This window comes from Ictidomys tridecemlineatus, chromosome 4 (genome assembly GCF_052094955.1).
Source record: "Ictidomys tridecemlineatus isolate mIctTri1 chromosome 4, mIctTri1.hap1, whole genome shotgun sequence".
Lineage (NCBI taxonomy): Eukaryota > Metazoa > Chordata > Mammalia > Rodentia > Sciuridae > Ictidomys > Ictidomys tridecemlineatus.
Genome location: NC_135480.1, coordinates 99,719,991 through 99,735,812, shown reverse-complemented (window position 1 = coordinate 99,735,812; position 15,822 = coordinate 99,719,991). Strand labels below are relative to the sequence as shown.

Sequence of the window (15,822 nt, the reverse complement as noted above, 5' to 3'; positions counted from 1 at the left end):
AGATATTCCTTCCCTAGATTGGATGAGCTTCAATATTTCTTATACTGTGGGTCTACTAATAATGGATTTATTTCAGCTTTTAAAAATATATAAAAAATTTCTGTGTTGCTTTGTTTTTGAAAGATGCTTCTCTTGGGTGCAGAAATCTGGAGTTAACCTTGTTTTTCCTTTAGTACTTTAGTGGTATTCCTCCCTGGTGTTCTCTTTGGCCTTGTGAGAGTGGGTGTCTCACCCTTTTCTTTGTCCCTTTGTACATAGCATTTCTTGTCCTTCTGTTAGGATTTATCACTGATTTTGAGCAGTTTGGTTTTGATGAACCTTGCTGTAGTTCTCTTCGTGTTTTTTGTGTTTGGGGTTCTTGTAAATTCTTGGATATGTCAATTTATAATTTTTATCAAATTTGAAAAATTATTGGCCATTATTCAAATATGTTTTTCTGCCTCTCTTCCCTTGGAGACTCAATTACATACACACATACACACACACACACACATACATGTATGTGTGTGTGAGTGTGTAATATGTCTATGTTGAAGTTGTTCTACAGCTTGCTGATGCTCTATTCATTAAAAATTCTATTTTCTGTTTCATTTTTTTCTTTTGCTGTTTTAAAGTTTACTAATATCTTCTTCTGCAATGCTTAATCTGCTATTATTTCTACCTTGTGTATTTGCCATTTTACTTATTGGAATTTTCATTTCTATAAATTCAACTTGGTCCAGGCACATTGGCGCATGCCTGTAATCCCAGCAGCTCAGGAGGCTGAAGCAGGAAGAATGCAAGTTTGAAGCAAGCCTCAGCAATTTAGTGAGGCCCTAAGCAACTTAGCAAAACCCTGTCTTAAAATAGAAAATAAAAAGGGCTTGGGATGTGGCTCAGTGGTTAAGTGCCCCTGGGTTTAATTGCTGGTACACATACATATACACACATACATATTCAGTTGGATGTTTTTTTTTTTGGTGTCTACATTTTTGTTTTCAGCATAGAAAAAACTGTCATGGTAACTGGGTTAATATCATGGAGTGCTAATTCTAACATCTATGCCAGTTTTGAGTTGATTTTAATTGATCAATTTTGTTCTTCATTATGGTTCTATTTTTTTGGATGCCAGATTATGAGTTTTCCTGTTGGATGTGGGACAGTTTTGCATGCATTCCTTGTGATTTCACCATGGCTGGGATGTCAGGAATCATGGAGCTGGACATTGGCACATCTTGTCAGGTTATATAGCAGGTGAGTTGCTTTGGGCTTGGCCTCCAGGATGCCCAGAGGATCCTCCCCAGTGTTGCATAGCAGTTTTCTCCTTGCCAGAACCCTGTCCTCTGTCACACTCTCTCTTCAAGATCACATTTCCTAGGGCACACTGGCTTGTTTGCAGAAGAAAAGTAAAGAATCCTAAACAGTACTTTGTTCACCTGCGTTGATGACAGGGACAAGAACCACTCCTTCTACCATATGATTTGTACTTTCTTCTTTCATAATTCTTTCGATCATTTATGGTGTTTTTGCATTGAAAATTCCATAAAAAAAAGGCTGGCAAAATCTGTAAGTTCTTGCAGTTTATGTTCCAGTGGGGGAGGTTGTGGTAGTCTGCCTAGTGGCTTTCAAAGATGTCCTTGTCCTAATTCATAGAACCAGATGCCCTTATGGATTTTGCTATAAGAGACATCATCCTGGGCTGTTCAGGAAGACCTAATGTAATCACCAGTGTTTCCTTAAAAGATTGTCAGAATTACAGGAGATGTGACTATAAAAGCAGGGGAGAGAGAGAGAGAGAGAGAGAGAGAGAGAGAGAGAGAGAGAGAGAGAGAGAGAGAGAGAGAGACAGAGAGAGACAGAGACAGAGAGAGACAGAGAGAGAGAGAGAGAGAGAGAGAGAGAGAGAAAAGAAGAAGAAGAAGAAGAAGAAGAAGAAGAAGAAGAAGAAGAATAAGAAGAAGAAGAAGAAGAAGAAGAAGAAGAAAAGGAGGAGGAGGAGGAGGAGGAGGAGGAGGAGGAGGAGGGGAGGGGAGGGGAGGGGAGGGGAGGGGAGGGGAGGGGAGGAGAGGGGAGGGGAGGAGAGATATATGAATATGCTACATTGGCTGGTTTACAGAGGGAGGAAGGCCATGAACCAAGAAGTGCATGCAGCCTCCCGAAGGTGGAAAAGTGAAGAAATGTGTCTCCCTTAGAGCTTCCAGAAGGAATGGAGGCCTGTCAAAACCTTTAGTCCAGTGAAACAGGTTTCAGACTTCTGACCTCCAGAACTCCAAGAAAATAAGTTTACCTTGTTTAAAGCCACATTTTTTGTGATAACTTTCTGTAGTAGCAATAAAAAAAACCAATATGGTGTCAAATATTAAACAAATAATAACTTACAGGGAGTGTTATTGCTGTAGATGAAATCAACAGAGTGTGAATGATGCAGTGATAGAGAAAAATGAGTGTGTATCAGAGTGTTGGGGAGACCTGGCTTGGAACGTGGTCAGGAAAAGTCTTTCTGAAAAGGTGACATTTAGTCTGAGTTCTGAAGGATGAAAGGAATCAGCTATATTAAACTCATCCTTTTTTCTTTCTGGTCTAGAACCAACTCCCCATCTAACTCTTGCCTACAACAGTGAAATGAGAGCTCTCTCATTTCAAGGAAGGTTTGCTTCTAACCCAGAGGTTGACAGAAAAGGAGTGACTTTACTTTGTAGGAGGAGGTTGGGTTTGGGGAAAGACTTTCTGGCTGGAAGCTGGTTGAGAAAGGCCTCATTGATCCCAGTCCACAAGTAGCACTCACCTTTGAACCTGGAGTTTGAGCCTGCAGCGGGCAGGTACACACCCTGCAGCTTGCAAGGAAGAGGGAGGCTTGGTAAAGGAAGTAGCTTGTCCCCAGTTGCTCAGCTAGTTATCAGCATTGCTGAGCTCAGAGCCCAGGGGTCATGTGTCCTAGTCCTGTGCTGTCCTCCTCATGATACCAGGATTAATTTTAGATGGTTGAATTGGAATACTGGAGCCAATTACCTGGCTGAGAGCACCAAATGCACTCGAGCACCTAGCTTCTTGGCTGGACTTCTTCAGACCCCAAGAGAAAGACCTTAAGGCTGGCAGTGGGGCCATCTGATAGGTGAGATGTTGGGTGGAAGCCGGGGCACCTATACCACTGCCCATGGAAGGGCTGGGACTGCTGCTGCCACTCCAGGCCAGAGAGGCTGACAATGCCAGTGAAAATTCTGCTAAGATGGCCTGTCACTGCCTTGCTGCAGTCACCTCCTGCCCTGTGATTCCAGACCAGGCAGGGAGTGGGAATGGCCAATGGCTGGCTCAGGTCCAGGACCTTCTGGTGACTAACTCCAGGCCCACAAGAGCCAAATGTCCCAGAAGCAGTATGGAGGATGCAACCTCACATCCATGAAGCAGACAGATGTTTGTGAATGTTTACTCTGTGCCCACTGTAAGGTAGGTCCAGGGGGGCAGGAAAGGGAATGAGATAGCAAAAGGAGCAAAAGGAGGGTGGGGTGGCAAATGCAAGGGCTTATGAGTCTGTCTGCTGCCCTGTTGACCATGTTCTCAAAGAATGCTAATTCGGTCACTGGTCACCTGTCCCTTGGCTTTGGCACCTGGGATGATGTAAATGCAACCACAAACACTGACAGATGGGTCCTTGTGCTGTCCTAAACAGGAGGCAATTGCAGTGAGGAGTTGTCCAGAGATTCACCCAAGTCAGTGAGGTGGGTGTCCAGGCCCATTGTCATCTACTCCACAGAATAAATGAGGGAATGAGTGAAGGAATGAACGGGAAGCAAACATCCATGCAAACTAGCTCCAGTATCCAAATGGGCAGTGAGGATCTGAGGTAGGAAAGACGTTCCTGGAAGCAGGTAGTCAAGAAGAACTTGATTGGGCAGAGGATTAGCCCCTGCCTATACCAGGCTGATCATGTACTTGTTGAGAGAAGACATATATAAAAAACGATGGAGTGACTTTAACTCATAAAAATGTCAGGGGATGTGAATTGTGCCACACACACATTCTAGTGCAGGAACAGAAAAAGATCCCACTTCACAGAGTGGTAGTATTCAGAGTTTAAAGAGGGGTGTGTATTGGGAGGGGTGTGTTTGTGGGAGAGGAGTTAGTGATATGCTTCATTGAGGGGTGGGCAGGGGAGCACATTCTGGGATGGAATGTTGCATGTGAAGACAGGATCTGGCAGAGATTGGTGATGTTGGGGTGCCGTGCTGGGCACTGCATGGAAGAGGAGGTAGCCGTGAAGGGGTGCCATAGGGAAAAGAGGACTAAAGCCTGCAGGAGTGTAGAGGGGAGTGCTGTAGTTGAAATCTGCAGGGCCCTTTCGAGGCCCATGTATGTATTAAAGGCTTGGTCCCTAGTCTGTGGAGCTTTTGGGTGGTGATGAGATCTTTAAGGGGTAGGTCCTAGTCAGGGGTCTTTAGATCACTTGGAGAATGCCTCCAAAGAGGACTCCAGTCCCTTACACACTCTCTTGATCCTCTGGAGATAAGGTGAGTGATATTATTCCACCATGTGCTCCCACCACGATATGCAGCCCTGCCCCAGGCCCAAAGCAACAGGGCCAACCATTCATGGACTAGAACTTCCAAAACTGTGAGCCAAAATAAACCTCTCCTTTTTATAAGTTGATAGTTTCAGGTATTTGTTAGAGCGACAGAAAGCTGACTTACACAGGGAATAAACTGGTTGAAATAGCCTAGGGGGGCCTGACCCTTCCCTGAAGCCCAGAGCTAGCCCCAGGCCCTTCCCCAACCCTGGTCAGATTGCTGGGTCCTCCGTAGAGAAGATCCCCATCCTTCCCTGCTAGGCATCATATTTCTGTAGCACTATATTTTTTCTCAATTGTCTTTGTGGCTCCCAACACCTAGAGGCTGTGGCCCCCAGTCTTCAACCTGGGATTGGCTGCTCTCCTTGCCATTTCCTCTTATTCACCCACATCCTGTGTCCCCCCTGCTCCAGTGCTCCAGTGTACCTGCTCCCAAGAAGACATGGTGGTCTTCCTGTTGTGAATCTACTGCTGACTCACCCTCTTCCCTGGACCCCAGCCCACGTGTCTTTTCCTTCTGTCCATATCTCCAAACCCTACTGTTATGGTTTGAATCTGGAATGTCTCACAAAGCTGCAAGTGTTCAAGGCTTGTTCCCTATTGCAGCCAGCATCAGAGGTGGGGCTTTTAGGAAGTGACTGGGTCGTTAGAGCCCTGACTCCATCGGTGGAGTGAGACCTCTGACTCCATCGGTGGATTCATCCGTTGATAGCTGAATGCACACCTGGGAAGTGGTGGAAGTGGTAGGCAGGTGCAGTGGGGTTGGAGGAAGTACGTCCCTGGGGGCATGTCAGTTGTTCCCCAACCCCCACTTCCTGGCAGTCATGGGCTGAGCAAGTTTTGTTCCCCTTGCCTTTGTGCCATGAAGTTCTTCCTCACCTCAGACCTAGAGCAATGAAGCCAACGAATCATAGACAAGCCTTTGAAACCATGAGCCAAAATAAATCCTTCCTTCTTAAAGTTACTCACCTACCTCCTCATCTTCTGAGACCTAGCTCAAGGTCCACCCCTTCTAGGAAGCCCACACTAACTTGCCTAGTTCAGAGCTGCCTCTAACTTCCTTGAATTCCTGCAGAATTTGCTGTCCACCCCTCTTCTCTACCCTTACCATGTTGCCCCTGGGTTGTTCATTGTGCCTCTGTGGGGGAATTTTACTGGACTCCTAAGATTTGGCTGTGGATTCTGTGTAAACCTTTCTGTGTTATGATTTTTAAAAAATGTTGAGTGTTACCATTCTAATTCTACTGTGAGGATTAAAACAGCCTATTATGCTGGGCACGGTGGCACATGCTTTTAATCCCAGCAGCTTGGGAGGCTGAGATAGGAGGATCAAAGCCAGCCTCTGCAATGACGAGGCGCTAAGCAACTCAGTGAGACCCTATCTCTAAATAAAATACAAAATAGGCTGGGGATGTGGCTCATTGGTCAAGGGCTGGTACCAAGCAAAACAACAACCTATTATATACAATTTGGCTGGTAAATAGATGGCACCCAATAAATGCTTATAGTAATGAATGCAAATTTTCTCCCCTTATAAATGCCCCTCAGACATGGGGTTCCTGGTACTGTGAGGGTTCAGTCACTGCTTGCTGATATGAGAACCTCAGAGCCCAGCTGGATCTGAATGAGACTCAACAGATATCACTGGCTGGCCTCCCTAAGTGCCCAGGTCCTTGGGCCCTTTCTCACTGTTCTGTGGCTCCAGCTTCATCTATTCCACACAGATGCAGGCACAGGATCAAGGCTTCCTGTAGAGTGTGAAGAAGCGGTGGTTCTCTTCCTGGGATTACTGAGGAGCCCCTGGAGATCTTGGTCCCTGTGAATCTGTGTCTCCTGTCTTTCTGAGATTCTTAAACAGGTTCTCAAGGACTCTCCCAGCCCCAGGGATTTGTTCCCCTCTTTTCTTGGTCACAAAGAGCCCTACTTTCCTAATGAGCTGCTAAGGAGCTGTCAATTATGGATGCAAATAAAGAGGCCGGAAACCATTACCAGCCCAGAAATGAACTGAGGGAAGCAACTTTTCTTCAGCCTCCGGGGCTTGCCCCTGCTTCCCTGGGAAAGCCAAGCAGAAGCAGGTCGGGGGAGGCCGGCCTGCAGGCCCCACCGCCTGCAGCAGAACAGGCTGCTGGCTTCTTCTCACAGACTCGTCCAGTTGAAGGTTGAGCCTCAGAATCAGGTCGCCGTGCGGGGGATTGTCCATGTGTGTTATGTATCACTTTAGGGTATATATGAGGTATTTCCCATATATAAAATAAATTTCAGGTATTGAACAAATGTGGTAGACATTTATATTCTTCTTCTAGAAAATTTTTTTTTATTAGCATTTCTTTCCTGGCCACATACAAGTCTCCACAAAAATCTGCTTAATAAATTGTAATCATTTATTAAGTAATTGCTTAATCATTTTTCACATCATTTATTTTTATTTTCACATAAAAGAATATATGAGCCCATTGGGCTAGGCAAGCAGGGACAGAAGGTGGTCCTTGGGCAGCTTATCTTCCTGGCCCCAGGCTCCCAACACCTTCTCTCCCCAACAAAACCTTCTTTTTCTGATTCCTGGGGACCACCTGATTTCCATATTTTAGTAAAATATTTGACCAGGACACCACATGATGTCTTAGGAGTGTGGGTTTTGGTGTCAGACTGCTTGGGTTCAGATGCTGTTCCCTATATATTTGGAAAAATAGCTCAGCCTCTCCATGTGACAATTTCTTTATTTATACAGGCAGCTGTACGGGGAAAAAAAAATGACTTGTCTTCTCATCTTAGGTTCATGGCTGAGGTCCCCAGAACTGAAGACAGATTAACAAGAGAAAAGCACATGACGTTGTTTAATATAAATTTTAATGACATAGTGGTTGAGAAATGAAGACCCAAAGAAATGAGGCCATCTCTGTATTTTTCTGCTGTTTGATGAGGAAGTGGACAGCCGGACAGAAGCGTGACTGGACCAAAGGGGTGTGAGCTAATGAGGAGAACTTGACAGAGAGGGTCTTTGTTCATATTCTTCTCTGCATCCCAGTGTCTTCAGAGATAAGAGTGTTCATTTCCTCTGGATGCAGGGTGGGCACCTTTCATATGAGAGTCTTCTGAGCTACTTTGGGGGAAGATTAGAAAATCCTTCCCAGGTATCATGGTGGAAGAAAGGTGGGGGGAAGGTCAGAGGGAGCTTCCTGCTTCTGTTTTTTTTTTTTTTTTCAAATACCAAAGAGTTGTATTTTGGGGTGTCCTGAACGCCAACATAGACCATCACAGCACTGCTCTGAGAGGGATCTATAAAGATGAAAAGGTGTGAGTGTGTGAAGAGTCATGTGGCACCTAGACTCCCATGAGTCCTCAATCAACCTAGTGGCCTCCTAGGACTGTCCCAATAGCAGTTCCTCGCAGTGAGGGACGGTGCTGCCTCCCTCAGTCCTCACCAAGGTCTGGAGAGGGAAGGCCTATTGTCCCCATTTGCCCATGGAGAAAGGGAGAAACTGAGGCCCAGAGAAATTAACCTGAGGCCATTAACAGAGTCCCACTTTTATCATCTGAGCCTAGAAATCCTCTTCTTCCCAATACGTGTGCTGACTGCTAAGCCTTACCATGTTCCCTCTCCCAGGGGATTTGCATTGTAACGGTGGCCAGAGGTCCTATGTTAATGCACAAAGCTATGAAAATCTAATTGTGGAACCTTAAAAATCTCATTTAATGGCTGGGGAAAGTGGGCAGTGTCAGGTAGTGAGTTAGGGAAGGGGGAAGTTTTGTTTTGTTTTGTTTGTTTGTTTGTTTGAATGGCAATGAAAGACAAAGAAAATTTTTGCTGCTTTTGAAATCATTGTTCACAGGCATACTCTCTTTGTTCTTAACCCACTTGGAGGAATCTCAACCAGGAAGAGCTGCAGCTGGGAAGGTAGGACTTGAGCCTGTAGGCTTCTAGTTAAAGAACCCTTGTCCTTGAAACTTTGGAATTTGGAGAAGCTTTAGATGCTCTGAGGCCTAGGAAGGGGCTTAGGAGGGATCTGGCTGGCAGCAGAGTTTGGAGAAGATCTTCTCAAGGCAGAGCTGAGAAGCGTGGGAACAAGGCTGAGTGTCCACAAAGAGTCCTTCTCTCAATAGCTCTCTTGCAAGAATTCTTAGTTTCTGGTGTCTCTGCCTGGGTTGGGTGACTAAGGCTGGAACACATTACTGGGAGGAGCTGACATGCTTTTAAAGATACCTCTGAGTCCTGAGGTCACCTGAAGTCAGAAGTTGAGTCAATTCTACCAGAGCACAAGGGCTAAGTGAAGCACGTCTCTTGAAAGAAAATTTGGGATGTTGTTGCTAAAGAAGGAGGAACTGATACTCAGGAACCAGAAAGATATTGATTACAATTTCTATCTTGGACAGGTAATTAAAAAATAGACTTTAGAAGTACATGTATACTGGGTTTGAATACCTGTGTGATTTGAGCAAACTTCTCAAACTTCTTGGACTTTAAAATCCTCTTGAGAGCAAAGGAAGGATGCTATGTGGTTAGGATTTGGTGTAGGAGGCATGAATAACAGATGGCCATACTCCTTCCTCATACTGAATGTATGCACAAAATGTAAGTATGTGCCCTCTCTCCCTTTCAATTCATTTATTGATCAATTAAATAAATATTGAGAACTGACTATGTCTAACAACTCTATGCTACATGTTAGAAATCAGGGATGAATTCGAAATGTTTTCTGAGCTTTATTAGCTTGGAGTCTGGGGTAGTATAGTCATAAAGAAGTAGAGTTGTCTCTCAGTGTTTGTGGAGAATTAGTTGCAGAAGTCCCCTTTGACACCAAAATCCATAGAGGGTCAAGTCCCTCATATAAATTGGGATAGTATTGGCACATAACCTTTGCACATCCTCCCATAGACTTCAAACTATCTCCACATTACTAGGATACCTACTACAATGCAAATGTTATGTAAATAACTTTTCAACTATATTGTTTACTGAATAATGGCAAAAAAATAAGTCCTATATGTTCAATACAGCCACATTTTTTCCAAATATTTTCAATCCACAGGTGTTGAAAATGTTGATAGGAACCCCCAGCTATGGAAGGCCTGCTGTACAAAAATTGTGGTGAGTGTGTAATGCATTATAGCACAAAGTGTCTCTTTTCTGATGTGTACATGCAATGAGATACATATTAAATGCCATTTCTTTATATATTTAGTAATGTCTTTGCATGCAATTAAGGCTCCTGGGAAAACTAGTTTCACGTTACTATCACTTTTCTACTTCCCTCCTGTCCGCACTGTGGACCAGAGCTGCCTACACACAGCCACAGGGACAGCTCAATCCTTCGATGTTCCTTCTTTTCGCTTCCACCTGCCACGCAGCCCAGTGCTCTGCCCCACAGTAAGAAATGAGGGACTGGGGATTCCTGCAAATTGGAAAAACAACCCCAGAATAACCAAGCTGACTGTTCTGAGTTGGCTAGCCTCCCTTCTCTGCTTAGCTCCCTCTTCTTCTCCCTTAGTTGGAACCATGCCTGGTGCTGGCAGCGCGTGGGGCACCGGGACAGGCAGGTTGCAGCGCTTGGTTCTCCCCTGCAGGAGACTTCCCCCAGCCTGGCAGGAGCAGACTTCAAGCTTCTCTGAAACCCAGCCTCTGAGGGCTTGAACACCAGCGTGAAAGGTTCCAAGGGGCCCATTTCTTCACATCGGCAAAGCTATTTTTCTGCAGTGACCTTTGATCTAATTGCACGCTTGCCATCATTCAACGGGACTCACAATTCTTCATCCAGTAGGGAAATGACAAGAGACTGCAGGGCTTTAAATGTTCAGTCCTTGATCCTGTGGCTTTTTGCCTCAAATGCCACCCAGGCCCCTACAGGAGAATGTGCAATAGTGACTCCAGAGTCTAAATGTCCTAACAGCAGGAGTGCCAGGGGTCAGACCGCAGTCAAGGAAGGGGGAAGGGTGGGAGAGAGGGGACCTGAGGACATAGTTCTAATGCCAGCTGCCATGAAGGGGCTGCTGAGAAGGGCACCTGAACTCAATAGCAACTGGACTGTGACCGGTGCTCGGCTGCGTCCACTAAAGGCCTGACTGGGCAGGTAGAGAGGGTAAAGAACCTGGGGCAGGTCCAGATAAGAGGAAATCAAGTGGGGAACGAGATGGAATTCTGCTTCCTGAGAATTTGTCTGAAAAGAGCAAGTCGGGCAACGACAGGGTGCACCAATGTTGGGGAGCAGTGCCTACATCCACTTGGGCTCCAATGTGGGACCCCCCACCTCCTCTTAGGACCTCGGGACCTCCTGCTGAGACCACTGGGTGTGCTCACGGACTGGCCTCCCTGCCGCCACTCCACCCTCGCGGCTGTCAGGGGTAACCTTTGCAAAATACAAACAGGAATGTTTACCTCCCCCCCAGACTCTTCAACAGTTCTCAGAAACCTACAGAATAAGTTCAGACTCTTTGGTGTGGCTTTTCAGGTCATATGAGGACTGGCCTCGACCAACTGCTCAGGTCTTGGCTCCTGGAACATCCCACCCCACACCTTGAGTTGTGACCCCCCTCGTGAAATCTCCGTGTCCTGAGCATGCCAGGTACTGCCTCACCCATCCATCTTTGCCCAGGGGACTTCTCTGTCTGTATCTGATCATCTCCTCCTCTTTGCCCATGAGTATTTTATCTATGTTTCAAGAGCCTCCGAGAAGCCATCCCTTATCTCAGGTGAGAATTTCTGGCTCCTACACCTCCTGATTTGAACCCTAACTGGAGACATACCCACCCCTAGGAAGTTGTAAGCGATTTAAGGTCAAGACTTACATAAAAAACATGGGGGACTTTCTCTGTACGAGCTCAGTGCCAGGCTTGTAGCAAGTGCCCAATGGGCTGTGAGTATAGGAACCTGAAGCCCTTGCTGGTGTGAGTGGTAATGACCCCCAGAGCTGCATCCAGGAAGGGCAAGGCAGTAAAGGAGCAGAGAAGAGTCCTGCGTCTCTTTGCTCTGACTCTCATCATTCATTTGCCAGGCTGAGCTCAGCAGCCCTGCTGCCAAGGGATATAGAGCTTGAGGCCTGGAGGCCTGTTCCAAATGGGCCCAGCTATTCTTGGGAGCTTTTTATGTAATAAAGACAGTCTCCTAACTGGCCTGCTGACCTTTCCCCAGGCTTCCTAAAGGCTGAGTTATCACCTGGTATATGATACAAGAGCCACCCCCCACCCCCCAGAGAAAGAAGAAAAAGCTTGTAGGAAGGCCGGTAGTAATAGCTTCCACTTATTGAGCATTTACAATCTGCCCAGCATTTTGGATGTAATCTCCCATTTGATCTTTACAGCACCAACACCATAGTAAGTTAAGAATGGAAAGAAGGTGAGGTTCAGAATGGACAAGTCACTTTTCTTGAATCACACAGCTTTTCATTGGTGAGCCCAGAATCTAGTTTAGGTCTGTTTGACTCCAGAAATCCCTATTGTCAGCCACGGCATTTTACATTCTTGGGGTGGAACAAGCCATCTGCAGCTCCTCCTGTTCCTTGGGAAGCTATTTATCACCACAGGGACTCTGGATGGGCAGTTGGTTTGTGAGGACCACTCTGTCCCCTTGGGTGTCTGGAGATGGAGATAAAGAGAGATGGGAAGAGGATGAGGGTTTGTCCCACTGATTGGCCACATGTTCAGTGGGGCAGTCTGGATGACAGAAACATGCATGTCCATGCAGAATGACCTTACGGCACCTCTAACTAAAGGGGTTAGAGAGTCTCTAGGTCTCTAGCTGAAGAAAAAGTCAGGAGAGCAGGATGAGACCCTGTCAGGATCTTGGGTGGAAGGCAGCAGGGGCCCAGCTCAGCTGTTCCTCCATGGAAGCTCAGGTGGGCCACAACGGGTGGCCTGGCTGTGTCAGTTTGTCCCTCTCGGCAGAGACCACTCTCCTAGCAGAAGGGGCCACATTCCTGTATGAGAATGAGTGCCCATGTGAGCCTCTATTTGCCTCTTTCTAAGAAAATTCTTGTGTGATATGAAGTGCATTGTAATCACCACATCTAATTACAAAAAGAGAGTAAATCACCAAACAAAATTAATTTACAGAGTCTTAATTATCACCAGAAAGGATAACTAATAAGCGAAATAGGAAGTGACCAAGACAAGTCTTATAGCCAGCAAAGATGTGTTTTCCTTCTCAGTATACAGGATGTGGGGAGTGAGAGGGAGCGGACAGATGGGGTGTGTAGTGCCCAAGCCTTCAGAGCCCCAGCGGGCACTAAAACTGAATGTCCTAGGGCTCTATGCATTCTCAGAAGTTGGCATGCCTTTCAAACTTGGTTTGCAAAGTTTCTAGGTCATTCCTTCCAGCCTTCTTCCTTTCCCAGGCCTGGAGGCCAGAGTAAGGCAGCAGAATTAGAATAAATAGACATACCGTCCTCTCCTCTCCTCTAGCCCGGTGTAACAGGCTCTGGGCCAGAAACTCTCAAACCAATTGATGATAACAAGCTCAAGTTCAATGCCATTGGCTGTCTGGTGAGACCTCCCTGGCTTTTCTTGTCTCTTCTCCTTGGCTTGTATTTTTTTATTTATTCATTTTAGTAGTAGCATCATATAAATAAAACACCATTACAAAAATGTCGCAGAAAGTTCAAAACTATTCATTATCCATTTCATACAGATTAAAATTGCCATCAAGGCTGTTTGGATTTGACTTGCGTTCCTTTCCTTCTAATGAGCCGGATAGAGAAGGCAAAAGATGCTAATTCATCCTTACATCTCTATCATATCTCGGCTTTTACTATATAAAGCATCAAGGTCGCATTCTGGGGAAATGTCTTTTTACCAAAGGTGCTATAATAATAATGAAGAAGCAATTTGTTTCAGCAAACTGCCTGCAGTAATGAGGCTTAATTATAACCATGTTATTAATACCGCTGCTTAAGGTAATTCACTTCTGAGCGGGGTGCAGAACAGTAAACTATAATTTAAACAAGAATCGAGACCTAATTTAAATCATCGGATCTACTGCGGAAAAAGGCAAACAGAACGACTGTAATCCGCACGTGATTTAGAGCTTCCCCTTGGTGCCATTTCCGGGAGACTGGGTGACTGTCAGAGGGCCAGGGAGCCTGGGTCTGGGCCGGGGTCCTCGAGTCTTCCAGGAGGCTTTGTGAGTGAAGCAGCCAGGTGGACCTGAACCCAGGCACCTGCTACCTCTTGACCTCTTCCCCATGTAGGCAAAGGAAGCTGAGAGGGCAGAGCAAGGTCCTCAGCATCTCAAGGACATTTTCCAGGTGATCTTGAACTCATTGTCATTCTCTTCCCCTTAGTTACTATAAAACCATGGGAATTTATTTGACTGGACGTCTACAGAAGACCAGACCCAGACCAGGAAGGGGCGTGACTTGCTGCCCAGGAACACACAGTGGGCTTCCAGGAATAAGTCAAGGTCTTCTTCCCCACTGGTCCAGTGCTTGAACAGCAATATTAGCTTCATCTGCAGGCCTACACCTCCCTAGGCTGCTCTAACACATCGCTAATCCAAGGACCCCAAGACCTAGCAGTTCATCAGAAATCTCCCAAGATGCTTGTTAGCAAATGTAAACTCCTGTGTCCTACATCACCACCTAGATCCTGACGTCGTTCGTCTGACTTTGCACTGGGGGTCTGTGTATTTACCAAGAACTTTGGTTACCGTGATGCAGCTGGTCCATGGGACCACGTACAAAGTTCCTTCACTCTTCTGCAGTGCCAATGCATTAAAAATATACAAGAAATAGGGTGTGCATTGTGTGTGTAGTTTCTTGATTCCTCTCATGAGGTACACTTATTCATTCATTTGTTCAACACTTACACTGCACACCAGCTCTTGGTATTTGGCTATGCTTACTCCCCACTGCTGTATTCTCAGTGTTTCCCTCTTTTAATGCCTGACTGTATTCTATGTTACTCTAAATGAAAAGAAAGAAAACTGAGCACAGACTTAAGTGTGTGATAAATGTTAAAAAAGACCATGTGTAGCTCCATTTTTTTTTTTTTTTACAAGTGTCCCATGGTAAAGAGCCACCTTTTCTAAGAGTCTTCATCAATGCTAACTAAGACTCAAGAATTCCTGGCCATTAAGGCTAAGTTAATGAGGTAGTTGTGAATACTCAATCACTGAAAATTTACAAAAGCAGGAGTGATTTCTGGATTAAGAGCACTGAACACACTATTTCCAGCCCTGACTCTCGGAGACATCATAGGGCCTCTGCACCTACGGTGGTGCCCTCTTTGACTGATACCTAATTCCTACCGTCCAGCCACCTGATCATCCCTTCTCTTCCATTACCATAAACCAAGCCACAGTTCATGGAAGATTTACAGTGGTAGGCTGGAGGGTGGGAGGGAATCCAGCAGCCTGAAACCCAGGGCTCCAAGGGATGCTCACACCTGGCAGCACCGAGGCCGCTGCAGGGTGAAAGCCCCCCACATTCCTGCCCTTGTCTCCTCCAAGCCCTGTGTACAGAGGCAGGTCCAAAGGGAAGCCAAACGAGGGATGAGTGAATTAAAATTTGGACATATCCCCAAAGAAGCAACTGCAGTAAGCTGTCTCCTGAGTTCCTGAGAATTTGTCTAATAGGTTCACTGTTTTGTGATATGTGACGTGGGAAGGGGGAAGATAGGCTTTCAAATGGCTCAAAAGACAACAAAAATTCTCCTTTTTATCTTTACTATTTTTATATTTTATTTAATTGGAACATAATAATTAAAGGCCTTTCTTTTTCCTCCTCCCACCCCAGCCTGCCTCGGTTTACCCACAGTGTCGCCTGCATGCATTTCTCCATCTCTGCTCTCCTCAAGAAGCCTGCAGTTCCTCCCCTCCCTCTGCCTCTTCTGCTTTTTGTTTCTCTCTCACTTTTGTTCTTTTCCAAGACAACTCTCCTCTCCTGGGTTTCCTCACTGGTAGGAGCTCTGCAAAGCCAAATGACACCAAATGATGTCTCCAGCTGGTGGTAATGATTGGGCTCTGGCTGCACTGCAATAACAAGGCGCAGAGCTGCAAGACAGCCCAACCCGAAATGTGCTGGGAGGGGACTCGCTGCCTCTCTTCCCCTCTCTCTCTCTCTCTCTCTCTCTCTCTCTCTCTTGCTCACACACACACTGCACCCCACACACAATTACATGAATACACATGTGCATGCACATGTCACATAGTGCAAATTTACATACGTGTGTGCACACACACAGGAGAAACACGCAGACCTTGACGCTGGTGTGCATGTGCATGCAGATACAGACTCTTACGGAGCTTCAAGCTGAAACAACCCTCCCTTCCCCCTTAATTAGCCTTTCCTTCCTCC

General features: G+C 45.9%; 1 long non-coding RNA gene across 3 annotated transcripts in view; it reads left to right on the top strand.

The window, feature by feature from the left end:
• The window catches only part of LOC106144972 (uncharacterized), a 46,123-nt gene extending 31,862 nt beyond the window's left edge, over positions 1-14,261 (top strand). The window contains exons 5-11 of one of the 3 annotated variants that reach the window (XR_013437912.1): positions 1,112-1,233; positions 7,313-7,606; positions 8,371-8,435; positions 8,912-9,110; positions 9,568-9,626; positions 10,984-11,097; positions 13,810-14,261. This is a non-coding gene — a long non-coding RNA (uncharacterized LOC106144972). Of the gene's footprint in view, positions 1-1,111; positions 1,234-7,312; positions 8,436-8,911; positions 9,111-9,567; positions 9,627-10,983; positions 11,098-13,809 lie in introns of all 3 variants that reach the window. The other 2 variants (XR_013437910.1, XR_013437911.1) reach the window with 2 other exon arrangements.
• The last annotated feature ends 1,561 nt before the right edge of the window (positions 14,262-15,822 follow it).